General features: G+C 39.1%; 1 non-coding gene across 1 annotated transcript; it reads right to left on the bottom strand.

Annotated features, from left to right (window-relative positions):
• Window positions 1-814: 814 nt before the first annotated feature.
• On the bottom strand, window positions 815-921 carry LOC122916627. Its single transcript, XR_006386255.1, has one exon. It is a non-coding gene; the product is annotated as a U6 spliceosomal RNA (small nuclear RNA).
• Window positions 922-18,597: the final 17,676 nt, after the last annotated feature.

Below are 18,597 nucleotides of genomic sequence, written 5' to 3'. Positions count from 1 at the left end.
CAATAGACAGGATATTTAAAATGTTCATGAAGAACCTCAGAAACAAAAAGAACCAACGTGACCGCGAATTGCCATTTTTTGGTTCTTGGACATAGTTATTTTCATTTTAAAACTTTTGCTTTGCTTGCCTCTCTGAAAATGAGGCTCTTGCACTTGCTGCTCTTGACATCCATACAGCCTTAACTGTCTTTCATGTGCAGAAATGGATCTTTTACCCATCAACTGACAGAGGGTTTGGAGCTATCACATGACAGCACAACCCTGCCTGGAGTTATGTAAACAAAGCTTGTACAAATAATAAATTAAGGAATACACACACATGTATGTATATGTATTTGTATGCACATACATTTATGTGTATATGTGTGTATATATGTACATATGTATGTATCTATGGAACTGAGTCCCCCAAATCAGTGCTGTCTAATGTGACCCAACATGTAACTTAAAATATTCTAGAAACCATACTCTAAAAAGTAAAAAGGAACAGGAGAAACCAATTTTAATAATCTTTTATTCAATCCAATATACTTAAAATATTACAATTTCAATATGCAATTAATATAAACAAATTGTTAATAAGCTATATTACCTTTTGTACTAAGCATTTAAAATTTGGTGTATATTTTATTTACATTTACATCTTAATTCAGATGCCAAGTTTTCATGAAAAGTACTTGATCTGTATTTAGATTTAGATTACACTTAGGGTTAAAAAAATAGATTAGTATACCCAAGTTGTTCCAAACATACTTAGAAGTATTCAGGAATTGAACTGAATATCAAGTTTGTTTGTTTATCTTTTTGTTAATTTGTAAATATGGAATACTTCACAAATTTGCATGTCATCCACTCTCAGGAGCCATGCTGATCTTCTGTGTATCATTCCAATTTTAGCATATGTGCTGCAGAAGTGAGCACCGGATATCAAGTTTTTAAATTTAAATTAATTAAAATTAAATCAACTTTAAAACTTCATTGCTCAGTAGCAGTAGCTACATTTCGAGTGCTCAAGTGCCATATGTGTCAAGTGTGTTGGACAGCACAGTTCTATGTAATTCTGTCACTTGTTGTTCAGACATTAAACATAAAAAGGAACAGGTTATGTAACTGTAGCACTCAATGTGGCTGAAGGAAAATCCAAAAAGTAAAACATCCCAGAAGCTAAAAAGTGGAGCTCTAAGGAGAGAATAATCAACAGCATAAAATGCTACCAAAAGATCAGGAACAGGGGAGCCTGAGTGGTACAGTCGGTTAAGTATCACATTCTTGGTTCAGCTCAGGTTCTGATCTCAAGGTGGTGAGGCTGAGCCCCATGTCAGGCTGAGGACCTTATTAAAAATATAGAGCTCGCAGTGCCTCGGTGGAACAGTCAGGCGTCTAACTCTTGGTTTCGGCTCAGGTCATGATCTCGAGATCATAAGATTGAGCCCCATGTTAGGCATTGCACTCAGTGCAGAATCTGCTTGAGATTCTCTCTCCCTCTCCCTCTGCCCCTCTGGCTCCTGATTTCACACTCTTGTTCTCTTTCTAAAATAAGTGAATGAATCTTGGAAAAAAAAACGGGAATTTAAACTTGTTTCCTTAAAGTTGATTTTTGAAAAAAATGGTACAAACAAAAAACAGTGTGCAAATGGCTAAGGAAGAATTATGTGATAAGGAAATAAAGGCACAAAATGATGATTACTCTCTTTTTAATAGGGAGAATTGATGTTGGTATTAATGGTAAATACTCATCTCAAAAAACTGCCCTTTTGGGGAGTATATAGCTTTATGACTTTTGAGACGTATAGATTCATAGAATCACTTCCACAGTCATGATACAGAACCATTCCATAATCCCCCAAGAGTCATTCTTATTACTACTTTCAAGTCACCCCACATTCAACCCTTATCACTGATTATTTCTTTACACTCTAGTTTTGTCACTTTAAGAATATCATATGAGGGGCGCCTGGGTGGCTCAGTGGGTTAAGCCGCTGCCTTCAGCTCAGGTCGTGATCTCGGTGTCCTGGGATCGAGTCCCGCATCGGGCTCTCTGCTCAGCAGGGAGCCTGCTTCCTCCTCTCTCCCTCTGTCTGCCTCTCTGCCTACTTGTGATCTTTCTCTGTCAAATAAATAAATAAAAATCTTAAAAAAAAAAAAAAGAATATCATATGAATGGGGGGAGGAGTCAAGATGGCGGAGAAGTAGCAGGCTAAGACTACTTCAGCTAGCAGATCAGCTAGATAACTTATTTAAAGATTGCAAACACCTGCAAATCCATCGGCAGATAGAAGAGAAGAAGAACAGCAATTCTGGAAACAGAAAAATAACCACTTTCTGAAAAGTAGGACTGGCAGAGAAGTGAATCCAAAGTGACGGGAAGATAGGCCCCGGGGGGGAGGGGCCGGCTCCCAGCAAGCGGCGGAGCAACGGAGCACAAAATCAGGACTTTTAAAAGTCTGTTCCACTGAGGGACATCGCTCCAGAGGCTAAACCGGGGCGAAGCCCACGCGGGGTCAGCGTGGCCTCAGGTCCCGCAGGGTCACAGAAGGATCGGGGGTGTCTGAGTGTCGCAGAGCTTAAAGGTATTAGAACGGGGAAGCCAGCTACAGAGACAGAGCCGACAGTGAGCTCGCAGCTCGGGGTTACCTTGAACCGGTCGCAGGCTCGGTGAGCTCGGAGCGTGGCCTGAGGTCAGGCAGACGGGAGATACTGGGTGAGGGCGCACTGAGGAGTGGGGCCCTGGACTCTTGGCTCCTCCGGGTCAGAGACCAGGAGGCCGCCATTTGTATTCCCGTCCTCCGGAACTCTACGGAAGTGCTCAGGGAACAAAAGCTCCTGAAAGCAAAGCCGAGCAGATTACTCAGCACGCCCCGGTAAGGGCAGCGGTGCAATTCCGCCTGGGGCAAAGACACTTGAGAATCACTACAACAGGCCCCTCCCCCAGAAGATCAACAAGAAATCCAGCCAAGACCAAGTTCACCTACCAAGGAGTGCGGTTTCAATAGCAAGGAGAGCAGCGGAATTCCAGAGGAAGAGAAAGCAAAGCACGGAACTCATGGCTTTCTCCCTGTGATTTTTTTAGTCTTGCAGTTAATTTAATTTTTTTCATTTTCATTTTTTTTCTCTTCTTCTGCTAAAATTTTTTTTAACTTTTACCCTTTTCTTTTTTAACGTTTTTAACTAGTTTATCTAATATATATATTTATTCTTTTTTATATTTTTCTTTATTCGTTTTCTTTTTTAAAATTCTTTTCTTTCTTTTTTTTTCCTTTCTTTTCTTTCTTTCTTTTTGAACCTCTTTTTATCCTCTTTCTCCCCCCTCACGATTTGGGATCTCTTCTGAGAGATTCTACCAAACATTTAAAGAAGCCTTCCTGGGGTAATTGCCACCCTTTTAGTATTTTACTTGCTCCTTCATATACTCTTATCTGGACAAAATGACAAGGCGGAAAAATTCACCACAAAAAAAAGAACAAGAGGCAGTACTGAAAGCTAGGGACCTAATCAATATAGACATTGGTAATATGTCTGATCTAGAGTTCAGAATGACAATTCTCAAGGTTCTAGCCGAGCTCGAAAAAGGCATGGAAGATATTAGAGAAACCCTCTGGGGAGATATAAAAGCCCTTTCTGGAGAAATAAAAGAACTAAAATCTAACCAAGTTGAAATCAAAAAAGCTATTAATGAGGTGCAATCAAAAATGGAGGCTCTCACTGCTAGGATAAATGAGGCAGAAGAAAGAATTAGCGATATAGAAGACCAAATGACAGAGAATAAAGAAGCTGAGCAAAAGAGGGACAAACAGCTACTGGACCAAGAGGGGAGAATTCAAGCGATAAGTGACACCGTAAGACGAAACAACATTAGAATAATTGGGATTCCAGAAGAAGAAGAAAGAGAGAGGGGAGCAGAAGGTATACTGGAGAGAATTATTGGGGAGAATTTCCCCAATATGGCAAAGGGAACGAGCATCAAAATTCAGGAGGTTCAGAGAACGCCCCTCAGAATCAATAAGAATAGGCCCACACCCCATCACCTAATAGTAAAATTTACAAGTCTTAGTGACAAAGAGAAAATCCTGAAAGCAGCCCGGGAAAAGAAGCCTGTAACATACAATGGTAAAAATATTTGATTGGCAGTAGACTTATCCACAGAGACCTGGCAGGCCAGAAAGAGCTGGCATGATATTTTCAGAGCACTAAACAAGAAAAACATGGCAGCCAAGAATACTATATCCAGTTAGGCTATCATTGAAAATAGAAGGAGAGATTAAAAGCTTCCAGGACAAACAAAAACTGAGATAATTTGCAAACACCAAACCAGCTCTACAGGAAATATTGAAAGGGGTCCTCTAAGCAAAGAGAGACTCTCAAAGTAGTAGATCAGAAAGGAACAGAGACAATATACAGTAACAGTCACCTTACAGGCAATACAATGGCACTAAATTCATATCTCTCAATAGTTACCCTGAATGTGAATGGGCTAAATGCCCCAATCAAAAGACACAGGGTGGGACGCCTGGGTGGCTCAGTTGGTTAAGCAGCTGCCTTCGGCTCAGGTCATGATCCTATGTCCTGGGATCGAGTCCCGCATCGGGCTCCTTGCTCGGCAGGGAGCCTGCTTCTCCCTCTGCCTCTGCCTGCCTCTCTGTCTGCCTGTGCTCGCTCTCTCTCCCTCTCTCTCTGACAAATAAATAAATAAAATCTTTAAAAAAAAAAAAAGACACAGGGTATCAGAATGGATAAAAAAACAAAACCCATCTATATGTTGCCTACAAGAAACTCATTTTAAGGGGCGCCTGGGTGGCTCAGTGGGTTAAAGCCTCTGCCTTCGGCTCAGGTCATGATCCCAGGGTTCTGGGATCGAGCCCGACATCGGGCTCTCTGCTCAGCAGGGAGCCTGCTTCCTCCTCTCTCTCTGCCTGCTTCTCTGCCTACTTGTGATCTCTGTCTGTCAAATAAATAAATAAAATCTTTAAAAAAAAAAAAAAAAGAAACTCATTTTAAGCCCAAAGACACCTCCAAATTTAAAGTGAGGGGCTGGAAAAGAATTTATCATGCTAATGGACATCAGAAGAAAGCAGGAGTGGCAATCCTTATATCAGATCAATTAGATTTTAAGCCAAAGACTATAATAAAAGATGAGGAAGGACACTATATCATACTCAAAGGATCTGTCCAACAAGAAGATCTAACAGTTTTAAATATCTATGCCCCCAACGTGGGAGCAACCAACTATATAAACCAATTAATAACAAAATCAAAGAAACATATCAACAATAATACAATGATAGTAGGGGATTTTAACACTCCCCTCACTGAAATGGACATATCATCCAAGCAAGAGATCAACAAGGAAATAAAGGCCTTAAACGACACACTGGACCAGATGGACATCACAGATATCTACAGAACATTTCATCCCAAAGCAACAGAATACACATTCTTCTCTAGTGCACATGGAACATTCCCAGAATAGATCACATCCTCGGTCCTAAATCAGGACTCAACCGGTATCAAAAGATTGGGATCATTCCCTGCATATTTTCAGACCACAATGCTCTGAAGCTAGAACTCAACCACAAGAGGAAGTTTGGAAAGAACACAAATACATGGAGACTAAACAGCATCCTTCTAAAGAATGAATGGGTCAACCGGGAAATTAAAGAAGAATTGAAAAAAATCATGGAAACAAATGATAATGAAAACACAACGGTTCAATATCTGTGGGACACAACTAAGGCTGTCCTGAGAGGAAAATATATAGTGGTACAAGACTTTCTCAAGAAACAAGAAAGGTCTCAGGTACACAACCTAACCCTAGACCTAAAGGAGCTGGAGAAAGAACAAGAAAGAAACCCTAAACCCAGCAGGAGAAGAGAAATCATAAAGATCAGAGCAGAAATCAATGAAATAGAAACCAAAAAAAAACAATAGAACAAATCAATGAAACTAGGAGCTGGTTCTTTGAAAGAATTAATAAAATTTATAAACCCCTGGCCAGACTTATCAAAAAGAAAAGAGAAAGGACCCAAATAAATAAAATCATGAATGAAAGAGGAGAGATCACAACACCAAAGAAATACAAACTATTATAAGAACATACTATGAGCAACTCTACGCCAACAAATTTGACAATCTGGAAGAAATGGATGCATTCCTAGAGACATATAAACTACCACAACTGAACCAGGAAGAAATAGAAAGCCTGAACAGACCCATAACCAGTAAGGAGATTGAAACAGTCATTAAAAATCTCCAAACACACAAAAGCCCAGGGCCAGACGGCTTCCCAGGGGAATTTACCAAACATTTAAAGAAGAACTAATTCCTATTCTCCTGAAACTGTTCAAAAAAAAATAGAAATGGAAGGAAAACTTCCAAACTCATTTTATGAGGCCAGCATCACCTTGATCCCAAAACCAGTCAAGGATCCCATCAAAAAAGAGAGCTATAGACCAATATCCTTGATGAACACAGATGAGAAAATTCTCACCAAAAGACTAGCCAATAGGATTCAACAGTACATTAAAAGGATCATTCACTGCGACCAAGTGGGATTTATTCCAGGGTTGCAAGTTTGGTTCAACATCCGCAAATAAGTCAATGTGATACAACACATTAATAAAAGAAAGAACAAGAACCATATGATACTCTCAATAGATGCTGAAAAAGCATTTGACAAAGTACAGCATCCCTTCCTGATCAAAACTCTTCAAAGTGTAGGGATAGAGGGCACATACCTCTACATCATCAAAGCTATCTATGAAAAACCCACTGCAAATATCATTCTCAATGGAGAAAAACTGAAAGCTTTTCCGCTAAGGTCAGGAACAAGGCAGGGATGTCCATTATCACCACTGCTATTCAACATAGTACTAGAAGTCCTAGCCTCAGCAATCAGACAACAAAAGGAAATTAAAGGCATCCAAATTGGCAAAGAAGAAGTCAAACTATCACTCTTCTCAGATGATATGATACTATATGTGGAAAACCCAAAAGACTCCACTCCAAAACTGCTAGAACTTGTACAGGAATTCAGTAAAGTGTCAGGATATAAAATCAATGCACAGAAATCAGTTGCATTTCTCTACACCAACAACAAGACAGAAGAAAGAGAAATTAAGGAGTCTATCCCATTTACAATTGCACCCCAAACCATAAGATACCTAGGAATAAACCTAACCAAAGAGGCACAGAATCTATACTCAGAAAACTATAAAGTACTCAAAAAAGAAATTGAGGAAGACACAAAGAAATAGAAAAATGATCCATGCTCCTGGATTGGAATAATAAATTTTGTGAAAATGTCTATGCTACCTAAAGCAATCTACACATTTAATGCAATTCCTATCAAAGTACCATCCATCTTTTTCAAAGAAATGGAACAAATAATTTTAAATTTATATGGAACCAGAAAAGACCTCGAAGAGCCAAAGGGATATTGAAAAAGAAAGCCAAAGTTGGTGGCATCACATTTCCGGACTTCAAGCTCTATTACAAAGCTGTCATCATCAAGACAGCATGGTACTGGCACAAAAACAGACACATAGATCAATGAAAGAGAATAGAGAGCCCAGAAATAGACCCTCAACTCTATGGTCAACTCATCTTCAACAAAGCAGGAAAAGAATGTCCAATGGAAAAAAGACAGCCTCTTCAATAAATGGTGTTGGGAAAATTGGATAGCCACATGCAATAAAATGAAATTGGACCATTTCCTTACACCACACACGAAAATAGACTCAAAATGGATGAAGGACCTCAATGTGAGAAAGGAATCCATCAAAATCCTTGAGGAGAACACAGGCGGCAACCTCTTCGACCTCAGCTGCAGCAACATCTTCCTAGGAACATTGCCAAAGGCAAGGGAAGCAAGGGCAAAATGAACTATTGGGATTTCATCAAGAACAAAAGCTTTTTCACAGCAAAGGAAACAGTTAACAAAACCAAAAGACAACTGACAGAATGGGAGAAGATATTTGCAAACGACATATCAGATAAAGGACTAGTGTCCAAAATCTATAAAGAACTTAGCAAACGCAACACCCAAAGAACAAGTAATCCAATCAAGAAATGGGCAGAGGACATGAACAGACATTTCTGCAAAGAAGAGATCCAGATGGCCAACAGACACATGAAAAAGTGCTCCATATCACTCGGCATCAGGGAAATACAAATCAAAACCACAATGAGATATCACCTCACACCAGTCAGAATGGCTAAAATCAACAAGTCAGGAAATGACAGATGCTGGCAAGGATGTGGAGAAAGGGGAACCCTCCTACACTGTTGGTGGGAATGCAAGCTGGTGCAACCACTCTGGAAAACAGCATGGAGGTTCCTCAAAATGTTGAAAATAGAACTGCCCTATGACCCAGCAATTGCACTACTGGGTATTTACCCTAAAGATACAAACATAGTGATCCGAAGGGGCACGTGCACCTGAATGTTTATAGTGGTCAATGTTCACAATAGCCAAACTATGGAAAGAACCTAGATGTCCATCAACAGATGAATGGATCAAGAAGATGTGGTATATATACACAATGGAATACTATGCTGCCATCAAAAGAAACAGAATCTCGCCATTTGCGACAACATGGATGGAACTAGAGCGTATCATGCTTAGCGAAATAAGTAAAGTGAAGAAAGACAACTATCATATGATCTCCCTGATATGAGGAAGTGGTGATGCAACATGGGGACTTAAGTGGGTAGGAGAAGAATCAATGAAACAAGATGAGATTGGGAGGGAGACAAACCGTAAGTGACTCTTAATCTCACAAAACAGACTGAGGGTTGCTGGGGGGAAGGGGGCTTGGGAGAAGGGGGGTGGGGTTATGGACATTGGGGAGGGTATGTGCTTTGGTGAGTGCTGTGAAGTGTGTAAACCTGGTGATTCACAGACCTGTACCCCTGGGGATAAAAATATATGTTTATAAAAAACAAAAAATTTAAAAAAAATAAAAGTAAAAGTAAAAGAAAAAAAAAGAATATCATATGAATGAAATCATATAGTATGTAACCTTTTGATACTAGCTTATGTCACTTAGATAATGCTTTTGAAATTCATCCAAGTCCTTGCATGTAGGTTATTCTCCCTCTTTGCTGAGTAATAGTTCTGTATGAATGTACCACAGTTTTAGCCATTTACCATATGTAGGACATTTGGGTTGTTACCAATTTCTGGTAATTATGAATAGAGTTGCTATAAACATTAGTAAACATGTTTTCATGAACATAGTTTTCATTTCTCTAGGGCAAGAGGTGGCAAACTATGGCCTATGGGCTGGCTGCCTATTTCTGCAAATAAAATGTTATTGCAGCACAGCTTTTTTTTTTTTTAAAGAATTTATTTCTTTGACAGACAGAGATCACAAGTAGGCAGAGAGGCAGGCAGAGAGAGAGGAGGAAGCAGACTCCCTGCTGAGCAGAAAGCCCAATGCGGGGCTCCATCCCAGGACCCTGGGATCATGACCTGAGCCGAAGGCAGAGGCTTTAACCCACTGAGCCACCCAGGTACCCCTTGCAGCTCAACTTTGCCCCTTCATTTACATACCTGTCTTATAGCTGCTTTTGCACTGCAGTGACATTGCAGAGTAGTTGTGACAGAGACCTATGTCTTTAAGCCTAAAATATTTACTCTCTAGCTCCTTTTTTTAAAAAAATTTTTTTATTTAACAGAGAGAGAGATCACAAGTAGGCAGTGATGCAGGCAGAGAGGAGGGGGAAGCAGGCTCCCCGCTGAGCAGAAAGCCCAATGCAGGGCTCTATCCCAGGTCCCTGAGATCATGACCTGAACCGAAGGTATAGACTTAACTCACCGAGCCACTCAGGTGTCCCTTTTGTTTATTTTATTTTGTTTTTTAAGAGATTTTATTTATTTATTTGACAGAGATCACAAGTAGGCAGAGAGGCAGGGAGAGGGGGGATGCAGGCTCCCTGCTGAGCAGAGAGCCCGGGGCAGGACTTGATCCCAGGACCCTGAGATCATGACCTCAGCTGAAGGCAGAGGTTTTACCCACTGAGTCACCTAGGCGCCCCTCTAGCCCCTTTTTAAAAGTATTTATTTATTTATTTATTTATTTATTTATTTATCAGAGAGAGAGAGAGCGCACACACACACATGCAGGGGGGTGGCAGAGGGAGAGGGAGAAGCAGTCTCCCCGCTGAGCAAGACTCGATGCAGAACTCAATCCCAGGACCCTGAATCGTGACCCTAGCTGAAGCAGGCAGAGAGGCAGCAGAGAGGGAGGAGGAAGCAGGCTCCCTGCTGAGCAGAGAGCCTGATGTGGGGCTGAATCCCAGGACCCTGAGATCATGACCTGAGCCAAAGTCAACGGCTTAACCCACTGAGCCACCCAGGCTCCCTCTTTAAGGAAAATTTCACTTATATCTGTTATAAAGACTCAGGATTGGGATTGGTGGATGCTACGGTGGGTGTTAGGGTTTAACATAAAAAACTGCCGAGCTGTTTTCTAGAGAGTTCTATCATTTTTCCTTTCCCATTAGAAATATATGAGAGGTAGGTGCTCTGCATCATTGTCATCACTTGATATCATCAGTATTTTTTTGCTTAAGCCATTCTAGAAAGTATGTAGCAGATCACATCATGGTTTTATTTTATCCCTTAGTAGGGATGTTGTTTCACAGACGTATTTACCATCCATATATCTTGTCTGGTAACTGTGTTTTAGTTGTTGAATCAGTTTGTTAGTTATCTTAATGTTGAGGCTTGAGAGGATTTTGTATTCTGATTGCAAGTTCTGTATCAGCTATGTGATGAGCGAACATCTTTCTCTCGGTCTATAGTTTATTTCATTTTCTAAACAGTGTCTTCCACAAAGCAAACATTTTTTATTTTGTTAAAGTTCAGCTTCCAATTTTTTTTCTTTCATGAATCATGGTTTTGATGTTATATCTAAGAACTCTTAACATAATTGCCCATCACAAAGGTGTTCTTCCACATCTTATGCTTTTATTGATATATATGACCCACTTTGAGTTAATTTTGTCACGAATTTGGGGAGAGGAGTTGCATACAATTATGTATGTTGGATATACAATTATTCCAGAACTGTCCTTCCTCCATTAACTTACTACTGCCCCATTTGTAGAAATTAAATGACTGTATTAGCTTGAGTCTGTATCTCTCTTGTTTCACTGATTTGTTTTCCTTTCTTCCTCCCTCCCTTCCTCTCTACCTCCATCCCTCCTCTCCTTCCTTCCTCCCTTCTTTCCTTTTAGAGAGAGAGTGAGAGAGAGGGCATGAGCTGGCAGGGGCAGAAAGAGAGAGAATCTTAAGCAGCTTCCACAAGGGGCTCAAACACATGACCCTGAGATCAAAATCAAGAGTTGGTGTTTTAACCAACTAAGCCACCCAGGTGCACCTGATTTATGTATATTTTTTGCACATACTTCACAGTTTTGATTACTCAAGCTATATATGTCTATTCTTTTTAAGTTTCGTTTATTTATTTGAGAGAGAGTGCACATGAGAGCAGGGCAGGGGGCAAAGGAAGAGGGAGAGAGAAAATCCTTGAGCCGACTCCCTGCCAAGCATGGAGCCTGGCATGGGGATCAATCCGAGGACGCTGAGATCATGACCTGAGCTAAAATTGAGTCCACTGTTCAACCAACTGAGCCATCCAGGCACGCCTAGTTCTATATAAGTCTTAAAATCAAGTAGTGTAATTCCTCAAGTAGTATGACTCTTTGTCAGAATTTCTTCTACAATTCCAACCAATATTTTGTGTTTTTTAAAAGATTTTATTTATTTATTTGACAGAGAGAAAGATCACAAGTAGGCAGAGACAGGGAGCAGAGCAGAGAGCCTGATGTGGAGCTCGATCCCAGGAATCATGACCTGAGCCGAAGACGGAGTCTTTAACCCACTGAGCTACCCACGTGCCCCCAATATTTTGTGGTTTTAAGAATATATATCCTGTACATGTTTTCTTGGACTGTAGCAATTCATTTTTCACAGAGTGACTGTGAATGATACTATTTTTTAGATTCTGGCTTTCCATTGTTCATAGTTAATACAGAGAAATACAGTTGATTTTTGTATGTTGACCTTATATCCTGTGACATTGCTAATTGCAACTTTTAGTTGTAGGAGGTAGTTTATAGGTTACTTGAGATTTTTTAAAAACATTTTTTTAAAGATTTTATTCATTTATTTGTCAGAGAGAGAAAGCACAAGCAGGCAAAATGGCAGGCAGAGGCAGGGAGAGAAGCAGCCTCCCCACTGAGCAAGCAGCCCGATGCAGGACTCGATCCCAGGAGCTTGGGATCATGACCTGAGCCGAAGGCAGCAGCTGAACTGATTGAGCCACCCAGGCATCCTGGTTACTTGAGATTTTACACAATGACAATCATATTATGCAATCTGTATGCCTTTTATTTCTTTATCTTGCCTTATTTCATGTCTTAGCAGTATTAGTACAATACTGAAGAAGACCTGTGAGAGAGAACATTCTTTCCTTATTTTAAATCTTAAGGGAAAAGACTTTGACCAGTAAGTGTCAGCTAAGTGTCAGTAAGTATCTTGATAAAGATACCTTTATCAAGTTAGGGAAATTTCTTTCTATTCCTAGTTTGCTAACAGTTTTTATCATGAATGGACATTCTTTAGGCTGCTATTTTGATTACATTGATTATTTTTTAAGGTTTTATTTATTTATTTGACAGAGATCACAAGTAGGCAGAGAGGCAGGCAGAGAGAGAGGAAGAGGGAAGCAGGTTCCCTGCTGAGCAGAGAGCCCGATGCGGGACTCAATCCTAGGACCCTGAGATCATGACCTGAACCGAAGGCAGCAGCTTAACCCACTGAGCCACCCAGGTGCCCCACATTGATTAATTTTTAAATATTAGACCATCCTGTAATTACCAGGATAAATCCCACATGGTTGTGATGTGCTTTGGTTGTTTGTTTATTGTCATAAAATACACATAACATTTACCATTTTAACCATTTTTAAATGTACAATTCAGTGACATTAAGTACATTCATGATGTTGTGCAACCATCACCACTATCCATTTCCAAAAGCTTTTTTATTGTCCCAAATAGAAACTGTACCCATTAAACAATTAACTTCCCATTCTCCCCAGGCCCTGGTAAGCCTTATTCTACTTTATGTCTCTGTGAATTTGCCTATTACCTCATATACCTGGAACTATACAGTAATTGTTCTTTTGTGTCTAGCTTACGTGGTTTAGCATAATGTTTTCAGTGTTCGTTCATGGTATAGCATTTTCTAGAATTTTATGGCTTTCTGTGGCTGAATGCATACTAACCTTTTATATACTACTTGATTCTATTTGCCAATTTTTGTTGAGGATTTTGCATCTAAGTTGAGAGATATTCATATTTTCTTTTATTATCTTTTTAAATTTAAATTTAATCTAATTAACATATACTGTATTATTAGTTTTAGACATAGAATTTAGTGATTCATCAGTTGTATATAATACCCCATGCCCTCCCTGATGTCTGTCACCTAATTACACCATCCCCTCACCCACCTTCCCACAGCAACCCTCAGTTTGTTTCCTAGAGTTAAAAGTCTCTTTTGGTTTGTTTTCATTTTGTTTTCTGTTTTCCTGTCTGTTTTCATTTTATTTTATTTTTCCTTTCCTTCCCCTATGTTTATCTGTTTTGTTTCTTATATTCCACATATGAGTGAAATCACATGGTATTTGTCTTTCTCTGACTGATTTATTTTGCTAAGCATAATACCCTCTAGCTCCATCCACATTGTTGCAAATGGCAAGAGTAATATTACATTATACACACACACACACACACACACACACACACACACACACACATATATATATATATATATATATATATTTCTTCTTTATTCATTCATCTATCAATAGACATCTGGGCTTTTCCCACAGCCTGGCTATTGTGGACATTGCTGCTATGAACACTGAGTTACACATGCCTGCTACATTTGTATCTTTGGGGTAAATACCTAGTAGTGCAGTTCCTGGGTTGTAGGGTAATTCTACTTTTAACTTCTTGAGGAACCTCTGTACTGTATTCTGGAGCAGGTGCACCTGCTTGCATTCCCACCAACAGTGTAGGAGGGTTCCCCTTTCCCGGCATCCTCACCAATGTCTGTTTTTTCCTAACTTGTTAATTTTAGCCATTCTGACTGGTGTGAGGTGGTATCTCATTGTGGTTTTGATTTGTATTTACCTGATGCCAAGTGATGTTGAGGGCTTTTTCACGTGTCTGTTGGCCATTTGGATGTCTTCTTTGGATAAATGTCTGTTCATGTCTTCTGCCCATTTCTTGGCTGGGTTATTTGTTTTCTGGGTGTTGAGTTTGATAAGTCCTTTCTAGATTTTGGATAGGAGCCCTTTATCTGATAAGACATTTACAGATATCTTCTCCCATTCTGTCAATTGTCTTGGTTTTGTCAACTATTTTCTTTGCTGTGGAGAAGATTTTTATCTTGATGAAATCCCAGCAGTTCATTTTTGCCGTTGTTTCCCTTGCCTTTGGAGATGTGTCTAGCAAGAATTTCCTGTGGCCTAGGTCACAGAGGTTGCTGCCTGTGTTCTTCTCTAGGATTTTGATGGATTCTTGTCTCACATTTAGGTCTTCCATCCATTTGGAGTCTATTTTTGTATATGGTATAAGAAAATGGTCCACTTTCATTCTTCTGGATGTGGCTGTCCAATTTTCCCAACACCATTTTTTAAGAGGTTGTCTTTTTTCCAGTGGACATTCTTTCCCGCTTTGTTGAAGATTAGTTGACCATAGAGGTGAGGGTCCATTTCTGGGTTCTCTATTCTGTTTCATTGATCGATGTTTCTGTTTTTGTGCCCATACTGTATTGTTTTGGTGATTACAGCTTTGTAATACAGCTTGAATTGTGATGCCCCCAGCTTCCGTTTTCTTTTTCAGGATTGCTTTGGCTACTTGGAATCTTTTCTGGTTCCATACAAATTTTAGGATTGTTTGTTCCAGGTCTGTGAAAAATGCTGATGCTATTTTGACAGGTATTGCACGAAATGTGTAGATTGCTTTGGGTAGCATAGACATTTAACAATAGTTGTTCTTCCAGTTTATGATGGAATGTTTTCCCATGTCTTTATTTCGTCCTCAATTTCTTTCATAAGTGTTCTGTACTTTTCAGAGTATAGATCTTTTACCTCTTTGGTTAGATTTATTCCTAGATCACTTATGGGTTTTGGTGCCGTTGTAAATGGGATCGATTCCTTGATTTCTCTTTCTTCTTCCTCAGTGTTAATGTATGGAAATGCAACTGACTTCTGTACATGATTTTATATCCTGCAACTTTGCAGAATTCCTGTACGAGTTCTAGCAATTTGGGAGTGAAGTCTTTTGGATTTTCTGCATAGAGTATAATGTCATCTGCAAAAGTGAGAGTCTCACTTCTTTTTTGCTGATTTGGATGCATTTTCTTTCTTTTTGTTGTCTTATTTCTGAGGCTAGGGCTTCCAGTACTATGGTAAACAACAGCAGTGAGAGTGGACGTCATCCCTGCTGTGCTCCTGACCTTAGGAGAAAAGCTCAGTTTTTCCCCGTTGAGGAGGATATTCACTGTGTATTTTTCATATATGGCTTTTGTGATATTGAGGTATGTTCTTCTGTAAGGGATACTGATATTTTCTAATTTCCTTTGAGATTTTCTCTTTGATCCATCAATTATTTAGAAGTCTGTTGTTTAATTTCCAAGTGTTTAGAGATTCTCCTGTTTCATTTGTTTTTTGTTTGTTTGTTTGTTTTGTTTTTCTTTTTTTTTGATTCCTAGTTTGCTTCCATTAAGGTCAGGGGACATACTTTGCATGATTTCAATTCTTTTAAAATTGTTAAGGTTTGCTTTTTTTTTTTTTAAGGTTTGCTTTCTGATCCAAGATATAGTCCGTTTTGGTGAATCTTCCATGTTCACTTGAAAAGAATGTGTGTTCTGCTGTTGAGTGTTTTACAGATGTCAGTTAGATCTAGTTGGTTATGGTCCTGTTCTATTCTCTGTGTCTTTATTGATTTTCCATCTACTGAGTTATAATGATTATTGAGAGAGGGTTATTTAAGTCCCAAACTATAATTTTGGATTTGTCTGTTCTTTCCTTTAGTTCTTTCAGTTTTGGTTTCCAGCATTTTGAGGCTCTGGTATTACATGCAGATGCATTTTGGATTATTGTGTCTTGTTAGTGAATTGACATTTTTATCATTATGTAATGTTCTTTTTTATCCCTGATGGTTTTCTTTGTTCTGAAATCTACTTTGGCAGGCGGTGGGTGGGGGGGAAGCAGAGGGCCTGATGCAGGACTCGATCCCAGGACCCTGGGATCATGACCTTAGCTGAAGGCAGAGGCTTTAACCCACTGAGCCACCAAGGTGCCCCTGAAGTAGGTTTCTTTTTTTTTTTTTTTTAAAGATTTTATTTTGAAGTAGGTTTCTTAAACAGCATTTAGTTAGGTATTGTTTTATCCACTCTGACAATATATATCTTTTAGTTACTATGTTTAATCCATTTGTACTTAATGTAATTATTGATTGGATTTATGTCTACCATTAAACCAAATAAATGGTTTTTATTTGTTCCACTTTTCAATTCTGTTTACTCTTTTCTGCCTTTTTAGTGTTTTTAATATTTTGAATAATAATATTCTCATTTTGTTTTAATTTATTTATTGTCTGAATATATCACTTTGCATAAATTTTTTTAAAGTGTGGCTCTAGGGATTACAATATACTTATAGGCTACTTAGATGAATACTGTATCATTTCAAATAGAATGTAGAAACCTAATGACCATATAGATATCTTCACCTTCCCCTCTTTATGTTATAGGTGTCTCAAAGTACATTTACATGCATTGTAAACTGCACTGAACAATCTTACAATTTTTTCTTTCAATCATCAAAAATATTTTAAAGAACAATAAAGGTAGATACACTAGACAGAGATCACTAAGGAAATAGAAGATTTTAATAATGCTATAAACAAATTAGATCTAAAAGACATCTACAAAAAAAAAAAGACATCTACAGAAAACTCCACCCAACAACAGCAGATTGCATGTTACTCTTACCAGCACATGGAACATTCTCCAGTGTACACCATAGGCCAGGGCATAAAACAAAACTCAATAAATTTAAAAGAATTGAAATAATAAAAAATATGTTTTTCCCATGACAATGAAATGAAGGCAGAAATCAGTTACACAAAAAAAATCTTAGAAACTCACAAAAATGTGCATATTAAACAACATACTTTTTTTTTTTTTTTTTTTTTTGGTAGGCTCCATCCCCAGCATGGCAACACAGGGCTTGAACGCACCACCCTGAGATCACACCTGATTTGAGATCAAGAGTCAGATGATCAACCAACAGAGCCAACCAGGTGCCCTCAAAAAACATACTTCTAAATAATCAGTGAGTCAAAAAAGAAATCACAAGGAAATTAGAAATATCTTGAAATGAATGAAAATAAATATACAATATACCAAAACTTATGGGATACAGTTAAAGTGGTACTTAGAGGGAAATTTATAGCTGAAAATTCCTATATTTAAAAAGAATGATTTCGGGGCGCCTGGGTGGCTCAGTGGGTTAAGCCGCTGCCTTCGGCTCGGGTCATGATCTCAGTGTCCTGGGATCGAGCCTCGCATCGGGCTCTCTGCTCAGCAGGGAGCCTGCTTCCTCCTCTCTCTCTGCCTGCCTCTCTGCCTGCTTGTCATCTCTCTCTGTCAAATAAATAAATAAAATCTTTAAAAAAAAGAGAATGATCTCAAATGAATAACCTAAACCTGTACTTTAAGACATAGAAAAAGAAGGGGCACCTGGGTGGCTCAGGTGGTTAGGTGTCCCACTCTTGATATCATCTTGGGTCTTGATCTCAGGTTCATAAGTTCAGGCTCTCTTTTGGGCTCCATGCCGGCTATGGAGCCTACTTAAAAAAAAAGCGGGGGGGAGGAAGGTGTACCCGGCTTCTCCCTTTCCCTCTGCCTGCCACTCCCCCTGCTTGTGCTTTCTCTCTCTGTCAAATACATAAAATCTTTAGGAAAAAGAAGAACAAACTAAACATAAAGCATGCAGAAGGGAGGAAAAACAAAGATTAGAGCTGAAATTTGTGAAATAGAGACCAGAAAAATAATAGAAAAACTAAAAATAAATTTTTTTAATGGGTAGAAAAGTTGGACGTTTCCCCAAGGAGGATATACAAATGGCCAATAATCATCTGAAAAGATGCCAAATGTCACCAATCATTAGAGAAATGAAAATCAAAATCACAGTGAGATCATTTTATACCCCATTAGGATGGCTACTATAAAAAAAAATCAGGAAATGATGGGGTGCCTGTGTGGCTCAGTTGTTAAGCGTCTGCTTTCAGCTCAGGCCATGATCCCTGGATCCTGGGATCAAACACCACATCAGGCTCCCTGGTCAGCAGGAAGCCTGCTTCTCGCTCTCCCACTCCCCCGCCTGTGTTCCCTCTCTCACTGTGTCTCTCTCTGTCAGATAAATAAGTAAAATCTTCAAAAAAAAAAATCAGGAAATGAGAAGTGTTGGTGAGCAATTGTAGTCCTTGTGGACTGTTAGTAGGAGTGTACAA

Source organism: Neovison vison, chromosome 8 (assembly GCF_020171115.1).
Source record: "Neovison vison isolate M4711 chromosome 8, ASM_NN_V1, whole genome shotgun sequence".
NCBI lineage: Eukaryota > Metazoa > Chordata > Mammalia > Carnivora > Mustelidae > Neogale > Neogale vison.
This window is presented reverse-complemented; position numbering and strand designations above follow the sequence as displayed.